This window comes from Mustela nivalis (genome assembly GCF_964662115.1).
Source record: "Mustela nivalis genome assembly, chromosome: 11".
Lineage (NCBI taxonomy): Eukaryota > Metazoa > Chordata > Mammalia > Carnivora > Mustelidae > Mustela > Mustela nivalis.
Window position 1 is genome coordinate 7348415 of NC_139030.1, and position 11911 is coordinate 7360325.

Here is an 11911-nt window from a genome sequence, read left to right on the forward strand (position 1 = left end):
TGTGTCAACATTTAGAAGTCATAAAGACAGAGTGGACTAAGCAAAAGAAAGAAAGAAAGAAACAAACAAACAAACAAAAAAGAGTCATTGATGGAATTAAAAGGAAAACAGAAGGAAGTGGTATGTTATGCACCAGACACTATATTTACAGAAGGATGAAAGAATCAATTGGGTTAATTGTTGCTGAAAGCTCAAATAACATAAAAACTAAGGATTGGCCGCTGAACTTGGAAAACTGTAAGCCTTTAGTGATCATGACAAAAGCAGAAGGAGTTCTGTGGGAAAGGTAGAGACATAGTCTAATTGGAGTGACTTAGAGAAGATAAGAGATGAGGAAGAAGGGGTTATCTTTTGTGGCTTTGAGGGGTTTTAAAATAAAGCATAATTTAAAAATATAGATAAGTGTGGTCAAGAAATAAATTTTGCTTTAAAGTAGAAGATCTTACAACCTGTTTAGAAGCTTATTATAATATCCTAAAGAAAAAAGATCATATTTAAAAGGAGAGGATAATTACAGGAGCAAAGTCTTGTCCAAAAATGGACAAGACGGGATGAGTTTCACCTTAGCGATTTGGCCTTAAAAAGAAACAGGCTTTAAGAAGAAACAGGCCTTGTGGTGTTTGGGTAGCTCAGGTTTTAAGTCTCTGCCTTTGGATCAGGTCAGGATCCCATCTTGCCATCTCTGTCTTTCTGTCAAATAAATAAAATCTTAAAAATGAAAAAGAAAAAGAAACAGGCATTAAAATGAAAGCAAAAAAAGAAAAGAGAAAGAAAAAAAATTCCAGTATAAGGCGTACTTGGCTATCAAAGACCTTTCTTCACAATAATTAGAAGGGAGATCTTCTACGTGCTAAAAGTAGGCAAAGTAATATAAAAGACAATGACATGGACTAAAGTACTCCACGCTTCCAGCTCCCTCTCTTGTCTAACACATGTTCTCCTATGTGACTTTACATAAGCTCATGATATTACAGGGACTCAAATACTGTGTTTGAACAGTTCAATTTTTCTACCAAATGTAAGGTGCTATTATTGCTTTCCATCAGACTTCTGTCAACAATATTTTTCAAAGCCTCTGTCAACGTATCTCTGCATGCAACCCCCACCAGCACCCCAATTTATTTTATTGGCAACAGTAAAAAAAAAAAAAAAAAAAAGAAGAAGAGAAAAAAAAGGTCTTTGCTGGAGGAGAAACCATGTGCTTCACTCCACATGATTTGCTGAATGCCAGTAGCTCATATATCAGGATAATTTGGATCAAATTTGGTGCCTTGGATCTCTTGGTGTGACTTTCTTCAGGGTGTGATGGCTGTCCTAGCACCACCTGGCACCCCCTGAAGACACCAACTGTTGTGCTTTGTAGAAATCCATAATGCCTTAGGACTCAGGAGATGATATCAATTCTATACATCTGCAGAAAATTGCAAAATGTGAAAATATTACTGATAATTGATAAACAAATTATTTGATATTTCTTTACTTTCTTTAGTGACTTCAGGTTTGTGTTGTATTATAGTTCTATTAATTGATACTTATTTCATCCTGTAGTTACCTGTGGAATACCTACATTTTAGGCATGGCCTCAGCCTTTGGGGCTCACAGCCTAGTGATAACACTGATAAACAAACAACTAAATGTCTCAGAAAAGCCAAAGTAGGAGGAAGCTCACTTTCAGAGTTATACAGTGAAAGGAATCAACAACCCTCAAACAGATACCATGGGATACCCAGTTTTCTATTGGTCTTGAAAGAGATGGGTGGGAGCATTTCAGAAATTCTAGAAAGAGGGAGCAGAAATTCTAAAACCTCAGAGATATAAAATGGCAGCATTTTGGATATTTGTAAACTTTTATATTTCTCACTCTTCTGAAGATAGATAGAATCATAATGTATACAATTTTTATTTTTCTGTAATCTAACCAAGGAAATTATCAATAAAAGATGTGGATGACGTGTGATGAACATGGAGATATGCTACCTGATCCCTGTTCAGGGAAGGGTTTCTGCTCAGCTATAGAGGTGCTATCAGGAGACAGCCAACTGTCCACCATTCTGGGGTATGCTTTAGCTGCAGAGAGTCGCCTCACCTGAGGACATGCTTTACCTAGGATAGCCCATGTGTGATAACTGAGCAACGTAGGGATACCAAGGCCCTACTCTTTGACACAATGTGAAACAACTCCATTAGTCAATATTCTCTCCAGAACTCCTACAAGTTTGGCTAAAGTTCTGTGTGTCTGCACTACAATTTGACTTTTCCTTTCTCATGTATTGATCCCTATGAACACTTTACACTTCAAAATCAATCAGTGTATGCTTCTGGAAAGTCCAAAATCTAGCAAGGATGTGATGGTTGGGCTCCCTTCTAGCTATGTGATACCCCATTGGAAATATCTACTATTTCATAACATTGTTTTTGTATTTGGTTTTATTCAATCTTTCTGAGTGTATAGAAAATCCTCTTATAATAATTTAAACTGTCTTTCACAGCATTTATCCCCATTATTATGTCAGGTGATTTTTTTAAGTGAAAGGCAGCTTGAGATTCTGGCATAGAAGGGCTGAGACAAGATGGGGGTAGTTTGAGGGACTAGGAAGCTGTGAAACAAGGAAGGCCTGAAATCAGTAGCAAGGGCAGGAATCTGGTCATTGCCAGAGTGAGGTAAGTACAATGGGCTAGAATGGTGGAGATCAAGGTGGGAATAGAACATGCTGCCTGCTGGAGTAAGAAAGGGGGTAATATCATAACGCCAGGAGACAGTGCCTTGCACATAATAAGAGTTCAAAAAAATGATGGCTGTTGTTTTCTATTATTTTCATTACCATTATTGACAGAAATAAAAGAAAGAGAGGGAGAAAATGAAGAAGACCAATTTCACCTACTCTGTAACTCTATGTAGGGCCAGTCTTCCTGTCCATACAAACCAAGGAAGAAATTGCTCAGCATCAGTAGTAAATAAATAAATAAATAAATAGTGAATTTCTGCAAAGTCTTTACACAAATGCAAACATGGAGAAAATACAAATGACAAATGTCAATAAAAATTAAGGTATTATAGAGGGAATGGATTGCATGGAGCACTGGGTGTGGTGAAAAAATAATGAATACTGTTATGCTGAAAATAAATAAATTTAATTAAAAAATAAATAAAATAAATAAATTGAGGTAATGATCATTTGAGAATAACTGATGAATTATTCTCTTAATTGCAATGTAGATCAGAATTGATTCAGGCTATCTGCAGAGGTGGCATACAAAGAATAGTAAAAGGGGTGTGACTATCAAAATGCTTTCAAAGGCGTGATAAACATATAAGAGGCTGGTGAAATGTTGAATGTGAAATATATATTCAAGGGATTAAAAATCCAAGCGTGGGCGGAACTCCTTTTTGCCTATGTAGATATCTCCTTAAAAGGAGTATGCTAAAAAAAAAAAAAAAAAAAAAAAAAAAGGAGTATGCTTATATCAACATAGGCCAATATCTGGTCTCTTAAGAAACATTAACCAACCACTTTTCTATTAAATAATTTTATATGCATTATCACACCAGTGGACTCCAGAATATATTTCTTCTAAGCCTAAAGTCATGATCAATAGAACTAGAAGCTTCCAGGACACCATTTAGTACAATCGTTTCATTTTAAAACTGGTGATATGGGGGTCCCTGTGTAGCTCAGTGGGTTAAGCCTCTGCCTCCAGCTCAGGTCATGATCTCAGAGTCCTGGGATCAAACCCTGCATTGGGCTCTCTGCTCAGCAGGAAGCCTGCTTCCCCTCCTCTCTCTCTGCCTGCCTCTCTGCCTACTTGTGATCTCTGTCTGTCAAATAAATAAATAAAATCTTAAAAAAAATAAAACTGGTGAATACAGAGTCCAAAGGAAAAATAAAAAAGGCTTATATTGTGTGACAGATAGAGCAGAACAAGAGTAAGAAGTTGGGTCCTAAGCCCTAGCCAGAATACTTCTTAATATCTCAAGATAGAAAGTATCATGGAATTACAACTAAGAAATACTTCCATTTCTTTATCATAGATACCAAAATTCTCTTTGTCCCAAAGAGTGATATAAAGTAATTCAGGTGTATGGTAAAATTAAGGGTGGAGAAAACAACAGATTCATAGGTTTGTTGATTTCTGTAATGTAAGTGTTCATAAATGTGTTCATCATGAACATTCACGCTATCAAAATGATATCACTAGGCACTGTGTTGACAAGAGATGTGCATAAACAGCTATCATGAAAATCACCCAGACTGTTTAACTTGGTCTGTGACAATCATCTATAATCCCTCTTGATTTCTTATATTCTTTGTATGCGCAAAGAAAGTCTTCTTCTAAGGATAAAAATAAAGTTGAGTAGAAAGAAATAAATTTTGACTACTGCAAAGGATCTGTAGAATCAACCCTTCAATGTGAACCACTTGCTTTGAAATCCTCAGTAAATGGGTGGGAAGGACAAAAATGGAAAAAAGGACAAAAAAGGAAATTGTCTCCCTTTCGTCAGGAATTCAGTAGGATACAAGGTGATATGCTGGAGAATCATACCTCAATGTGCACTTTTGATTACTGAAAGTCTAAAAGTTGTGTCACTGAATATCTTAAGCTAATAGAAACTTTAATCACAAAACAAAGCCTTCTTATTCCTCTCCTTAATGGTTGAGAACCTGAAGTCTGTGTATGAAGCATATTGGCAAGAGGAGAACTAGAATCTTGTCTCCTGACTTCCAAACACACTTAAATCTACTCTTGTTTACTAACCTGAATTTTTACCAAGAATAGTACTAATCTTCTCTGAAAGCACTTTTTTCTATCAGAAATCGGGCATTCTAGAATGTTTTTCACTATGGGAGAATCTTACTACAAGCTATGCCCTTATCCCTAGTTCACACCTATCTCCAACATCTCCCTCTTGAATTCTATTTTCTTAGTGTGTCTTTCCTTCATGTCTTCACTCTGACTCACTCATAAAACATGTATTATACAGTAATGAAACCTCAAAACTAGCACTCAGAGTATGCAGAGTCTAAAATGGAAGGCAGACAGGTAAAAAGAAAGCAAAATGATATGAAATATTATAAAAGAATAAATATAACAATGTATATAAACACACATGAGGGGACATGAAGAAGTAATCTGATTTTCTGTGATAGGCAATGAAAGTTTTACAAGGTTTGGAATCCTATAGGATCATTAGGACTTTTCCAGTAGGTTAGGGGATGCAATCCAGGAAGAAGAAATAACATGTACACATATCAAAATGGCTTTTCAAAAGTTAACCAATAGGCATACTCACTCTTGAAATAATACTCCCTTTTTACCTTTTGGTCTCACATCCAGGCTGCTAAACCAAGTAGAATCATCACTAAGGAATCAGGGGACAGAGACCTCAAACACTCAACTTTTACATACATACATACACACACGCATTCCTAACACTTGAAAGATTTTAAGAAAGAAATTCCTCCACATGTGATGTTCATACTTCAGAAAAGATACAGAATCATTTGGCCACAGATTAAAGAAAAATTAAAGAGAAAGTAAAATAGGAAAATTGGTGGGATCTCTGAGGAAGAGTTCTGTAGGAACTTAGGGAGATTTGGGGACATCTCCCTAGGTGAGCTCCAAGGGACAGTTTGGAGATCTGAGACCAGTAGTCCCTTATACTCAGCTTTGGGCTATAACTCTGAGACATATCAATGTTCAGGAGGTTTTTCTCCCCACTATGGTTTGGAAACAGAAAAATCAAGATATCTGCTGGGGAAGAAAGTGCCCAAAGTAGTGTTCCGTGTCTCCTATTGTCCCCAAAAAGGATATGGGGAGGGCTGTGTTTCCTGGTCTATTAGAGAATTCTAATTATTTCTGAAGGAGAGTGTTGAACACTCCTATGACAACATCAGAACACTGGGATACAGAAGTCAGGACAAGGAGATTTGCTATACTTGAGATCAGACAAAACTGAATACCCCAGAGTATTCCACAAGATGTCTGTGGACATGTCTTTTTCTTACTTGTCTTCCATACCTGAAAATATAGGCTGCTAGGAAGTTAATGTAATCCCAGGGTGAAGGAAAGAAGGAAAATAAACTAGCATTTTGAATGGAACTTTTGAGTTAAAATAACTGACAAACTCTGAAGTAACTGAGTTCATTAAAACTGACTAGATTGTGTTCTCTGCTCTCTAATAGAATAAAGGATATAGATGGAAATCTAGTTCAGATATAGAAAAACAGTTACTCTGTATATGAGCATTTATACTTGCATGTATATGTATGTAGAGAGGTTGGGGATAGAGAAGAATTATACAAGTATTAAAGGTATTGAAATTCATCAGGAGATAGCTTTAGGCATGAGAAGATGGGGAACTCTGGTGATTCCAAGAGAAATTATTTAAAATCATTAAAAACAAAAACAAAAATCAAGCAAATAAAAAACAGAGCCTTCAGAAATGGTCTTCAGGATGACAACAAATGAAGAAAGAAATTTTTAAGACAATTTTTGAAGGTTTGTTAATAGGGGGTCTGAGTGGCTCATTCAATTAATTGTCTACATTTGGCTGAAGTCATGATCCCAGGGTCCTGGGATCAAGCCCCAAATCTGACATCTGGCTCCTTGCTTACTGGGGAGCCTGTTTCTCCCTCTGCCTCGGCTGCTTCCCCCTACTTGTGCTCACTCTCACTCTCTCTGTCAAATAAATCTTTAAAAAATATAAAAATAAATAAAAATAAAATTTAAAACAGATTTTGGTTAAAAATATGATAAAAAGAGACCTCTTATAATGACAAAGAAAGGTCAAATGCATTAGGAAGAAATGCTATTTATAAACACATATATGCACCTAAGACAGAACACCAAAACGCACAAAGTAAAACTAACATAAATGAAGGCAGAAATAGATAATTCAACAATAATAATTAGATCATTTGATACCTGACCCTTAAATTGGCTAGAACAACTAGATTTAAGATTAATAAGAGTAGAAAACTTAAAAAAGATTATAAACCTCCTAGTCCTAACAGATATCTATACAATATCCCACCCAACATAATAGAAAAAACATACTTTTCAATTGAACAAGGAACATTTATGAGGTTAAGTCATGTCTTAGGCCATAAAATAAGCTTCTGTAGATTAAAAAGTATGAGAATAATACAAAGTATGCTCTCCCACATGGAATAGAATCCAAAAATTCATCAGTTACTTTTCCTGAAAGAAAATAAAAACAGAAGAAATACTTTAAGTACTATTTTGCCATAACTGGGAAGATAGATCAGAATGGATTAGATAAGACATGGGGAGACCATGTAGATAACTTGGGTAATGTTCTTTGGCAAAAAGGTCTGAACAAAGGCAACAGAGGTGGGAAATCAGAGGGAACTCACAAGAGATACCTTTTCACACTGCCTCCCTCTGTACTTTGAACCACAGTTTTTAGCCATTTTCATTTAAACCGTGATTCTCATAAACAGAATATAATACTTGCTAGTCAACTTCTTTTGAAGAAAGACAACACTATTAGCAAGAGTTTCTGCCTCTGTGAAGTATGACCTGGCCCAATTAAAAGTAAAATGTTACCACCAACAACAACAATGCACAATGACTGTGATTAGCAATAGTAGCCGTAAGGACCATGGCAAAGTCAATCGATCAAGTACCATCAGCAAACCAACGACAGAGGGGGAAAAACTGATATTATCAATAATGTTGGGAACTATATGGGCATATTGTGTATTTATTCATAAAAGGTGTAAAAGCAAAGGGTACTTTGGAATGAGACAGCTATTGGGGATAAATAGTATGTCTTCTACAAGAGAATTTTTGTATCTGATTTTGTTTCAGTAAAATGAGGTAAAAGACAAAATTAGGTAAACAAAGTGCTTTTGACTATGTTTTTTATTGGTTTAGAACAGTAGATAACTAGTCCCTATGTAAACATGCATAAAGTAAAGGACAAGAACAACAGTGGGTGAAAGGTGACACCCAGCTAATAGCTGAACCTATCGGTGTGTACATAAGAGTAGAAAAAAATATGGGATCAGGTTTTGAGTCTGGAGGGGTGTCCAGAGTGCAGACTCAGAAAAAAATAAAGATTCAAGGATGAATGGAAGACTATGACTTAAAAAGATTACATACTGGGGAAGTCAAAAGCAGTTGGCATTGAGTAGCAGATTGAGAGGTCCCATGAGTTATGGGGGATCAACAACTGAGTTACCTGCAGAACCTATTCCCCATTGGATGGGTCAGAATTTCTGAGGGAGGACTGAGTTAAATTCTTACACCAGATAAAGTCATCAAAGGAAACTAAGATATGTGACTCTTGGGTGGCTCAGTTGATAAGCTCAGTTGATCTGCCTTCAGCTCAGGTAGTCTTCACAGAGTGTTGGGATCTAGCCCTGCATCAAGATCCCTGCTCTCCAAGGAGCCTGCTTCTTCCTGTCCCACTCCCCCTGCTTATATTTCCATTCTCACTTTGTCTCTCTCTGTCAAATAAAATCTTAAAAAAAAAAAAAAGAAAAGAAAAGAAAACTAAGTTCCAAGAGCAGACAATAGGTTCTGCTACATTGCATAAAATGAAGGATTATTGTAGGAAAAAAATCTAAAATCTCCATAGCATAGCAAAGAGAATAAACGTAAGAATAATTGAATTTACATTTCCAGAAGTATGGCAAATACCCATATTCAACTTAGAAATTGCTCAAAAGTGCATAGAGAAGTGATAATTGTGATATAGTTAGTGGAATTGGCTTTTTTTTAATTTATTTTTTATTTTCAGCATAACAGTATTCATTATTTTTGCACCACACCCAGTGCTCCTGTGGAAAGAACCAACAGACTTAATGGATGAATGGATAAGGAAGATGTGGTCCATATACACTATGGACTATTATGCCTCCATCAGAAAGGACAAATACCCAACTTTTGTAGCAACATGGACGGGACTGGAAGAGATTATGCTGAGTGAAATAAGTCAAGCAGAGAGAGTCAATTATTGTATGGTTTCACTTATTTGTGGAGCATAACAAATAGCATGGAGGACATGGGGAGATATAGAGGAGAAGGGAGTTGAGGGAAATTGGAAGGGGAGGTGAACCATGAGAGACTATGGACTCTGAAACACAATCTGAGGGTTTTGAAGGGGCGGGGAGTGGGAGGTTGGGGTACCAGGTGGAATTGGCTTTTAGCACCAAAATGTGGTGAAACCCAAAATGTATAAAATTTAAAAAGAAAAATCCATGAGGAGATCATGAGCCCAATTGGACTATGTATTAGTCTGTAAGCATTCTCTCTCCATATCTCTGTTCTATGACTTTGCTTATACATCTGCACAGCCAAGATGCCAGCATTACTGGGGGCCTTCACCTCTTGAGAAAACTTTTTACCATTTCTATTTTCAAAATGTGGACATATCCACATCTGAATTATCTGAGAACATTTTTTAACTCCTTAGAGCAGAGAGGCATTCTTAATATGTATTTTTTTTTTAACATAGAAATACTCCCCTGCTCAGCCTATGTCTCGCTAGGACATTAGATATATGATTTCAACTACTAAAATCATTGGCTCCTTGCCAGGTCTTAGAAGTGCTTAAAGGAAGTGTTTCATAAATGAACAGAACCAAACTAAATCTAGTCTCCCAAACTCCTATTCCTCCAGAGTCTACTAGGCTACTGGTTTACAAGGAGGCTGCAGAACTGAAGAAAAGAAGGTGGGACTGGAGCAAGTAACAAGAAACAAAGCTTCTGTTCTTACCAAGATTCAGCTTTTTTGTGTGTGTGTGTGAATAAATAATCCTCATATTGTTGCAAGCCTTTAATTAATTAATTGATTAATGTCCTCAATGACTTGATTTTGATATATTTTTTTTCTAGTGTTTTTGCTGTTTTCATGGAGGAGATTCCCATTTCCTGTTATGGACTGAATAACTTTGTCCCCCAAGAAGTCATATGTAGAATCTTTAATCCTTAATGTGGTACTATTTGGAGGTGGAGAATTTGGGATACCTTGAGAGTGGAGTCTTCGTGATGGAATTCGTGCCCTTAGAAGAAGAAACGTAGAATCTTTCTGTCCCTCTCTGTTTCTTCCATATGACGACACAATAAGAAGATGATCATCTGCAAGCCAGGAAGAGGATTCTTACCAAAAATAAATTTCTGTTGTTTAAGCCAGCCAATCTATAGAATCTTGTTTTAGAAGCCCAACGAGTCTGAGATACTTCCCCATTCCATTTTATCAACATTTAATTTGATCCTTGTTTTCTAGTCAGATAAAGTATGTATAAAGATCCTCACATTTGATTTTGGACCCAGGTGGAGAAAGAAAAGGAAAAGGTGGAAAATGAAGAAGTGAAGAAGAAAAGGAGGTGAGGAGAGAAGAGAAGAAAAAGGGGGATGCTTTCAATCAGCTGACGCTTAAGTGTTGGCTTGCCTAAAATCAGACAGCTGCAACTGGGTAGTGCTCACATCTGGATCTGCATCTTCTAATTTATAAAACTCTTTCCGTGTTTCCAAAGAGGAAAAAAAACTGCTATTACAAATTTTTTTTATTGAAAATTAGAATACTTTGATTGGAAAGATTTAGAGAATAGTAATAGTTGTCAGTAGCTTGTGATATTTAAGATGTGATTTGGCCCAAACATGGAGAATCTGATAAAAATGACAGAGGCAGTAAGTAGATTACAGAAGCATGAATGCCTTTCAGAGTCTAGGTGATTTCTCAATGGCTCTTGTAGCCCACAGTCACATATCTTGCTTATCGCATATGCCATGACACCATAAATGCCTGGGGTGTTTGACACATGCCATAAGCTTTTGCTATTCTTCACCTGGATGGATATAAAAAATTAGATCATTATGATAAAGTTTTGTTTTCCTACTGAACACACTCCTGATTTTTGGAAAGACATGAGTTCATTCAGGAGAATTCCTTCCCCACAAAGTAATTCCTACGTTGTCCCAGAGAGAAATGAAAGACTCTCTCTCTCTGTATTCATAAAGCCATAGTTGGGATTCAGGTCTCCTATTTCCAGAGTCAATGGTGTATATATTATTCTATTCTCTTAAGAAACCCTTGTTGTTTCAGGCTACAAATGGGGCCAGAGGCAAACACTACAATTTCTCTGGGTAAAGAGGACTTTTATCCAAATTCCAAATGATCTAGAAACGCCAAAAAAAGCAGTTCAAATGTTCTGTTCAAAAACGCAGTAATAAGATTGGCATTTTTAATAATATTAGTTAATTATGGTATAGGGTAAGAAAGTTTTAGCTATCTGCCAGCTTCCAACCTTGAAATCAAAGGTGTCTTTTAAAGATAAATTCCCAATGGTTTAAAAAGCACAAATTCAGAGGCTTAAAATGTCACTGAGAAGGCACGATTTAAAGTCACATGTTTCTTGTGAAATTTACTTGGCTTACCCTCCAATATTTGTTGTTATTAAGCTTCTCAGTCACTCGGGTCACAATAAAGTGATAATTTAGTCAAACATGAGTTACTTTTACCTATTTAGTTTTCCTGCTAAAAGGAAACACAGTACTTATTAGTCCCAGATGTTTGGTTTGAAGTGCCAGCTCTGGTTCTCTGAAGGCAGATATCTGGTATACCTGAGACTCAACAATGAAAGTCATTTGTCACCAGGCAAAAGGTTTTGAGGCAAATCTGGAAATAGTCTTTCTTTATGCCATGATGGTGCATATGAATCTGAGGTAGTATGTGTAAATGTGGTTATTCATTTTTTCCATTATTTTCTTTGTCATTTGACTCTTCTAAGGGTGGGGACACAAAATGGATAATATACATTCCCTGCTTACAAAGAACATACAGATTCCTGTTCCTATGTTGCTGCCATGCCAATTAGTAATTCTACCACTGTGTATGCAAGGCAAATTCCTGAGTTTAATATGGAGGAGACTGGTAACAATGC

General features: G+C 36.4%; 1 long non-coding RNA gene across 1 annotated transcript in view; it reads left to right on the plus strand.

The window, feature by feature from the left end:
* The window catches only part of LOC309844454, a 38765-nt gene extending 28605 nt beyond the window's left edge, over positions 1-10160 (plus strand). The window contains exon 2 of the long non-coding RNA XR_014300704.1: positions 9864-10160. This is a non-coding gene — a long non-coding RNA (uncharacterized lncRNA). The remainder of the gene's footprint in view (positions 1-9863) is intronic.
* The last annotated feature ends 1751 nt before the right edge of the window (positions 10161-11911 follow it).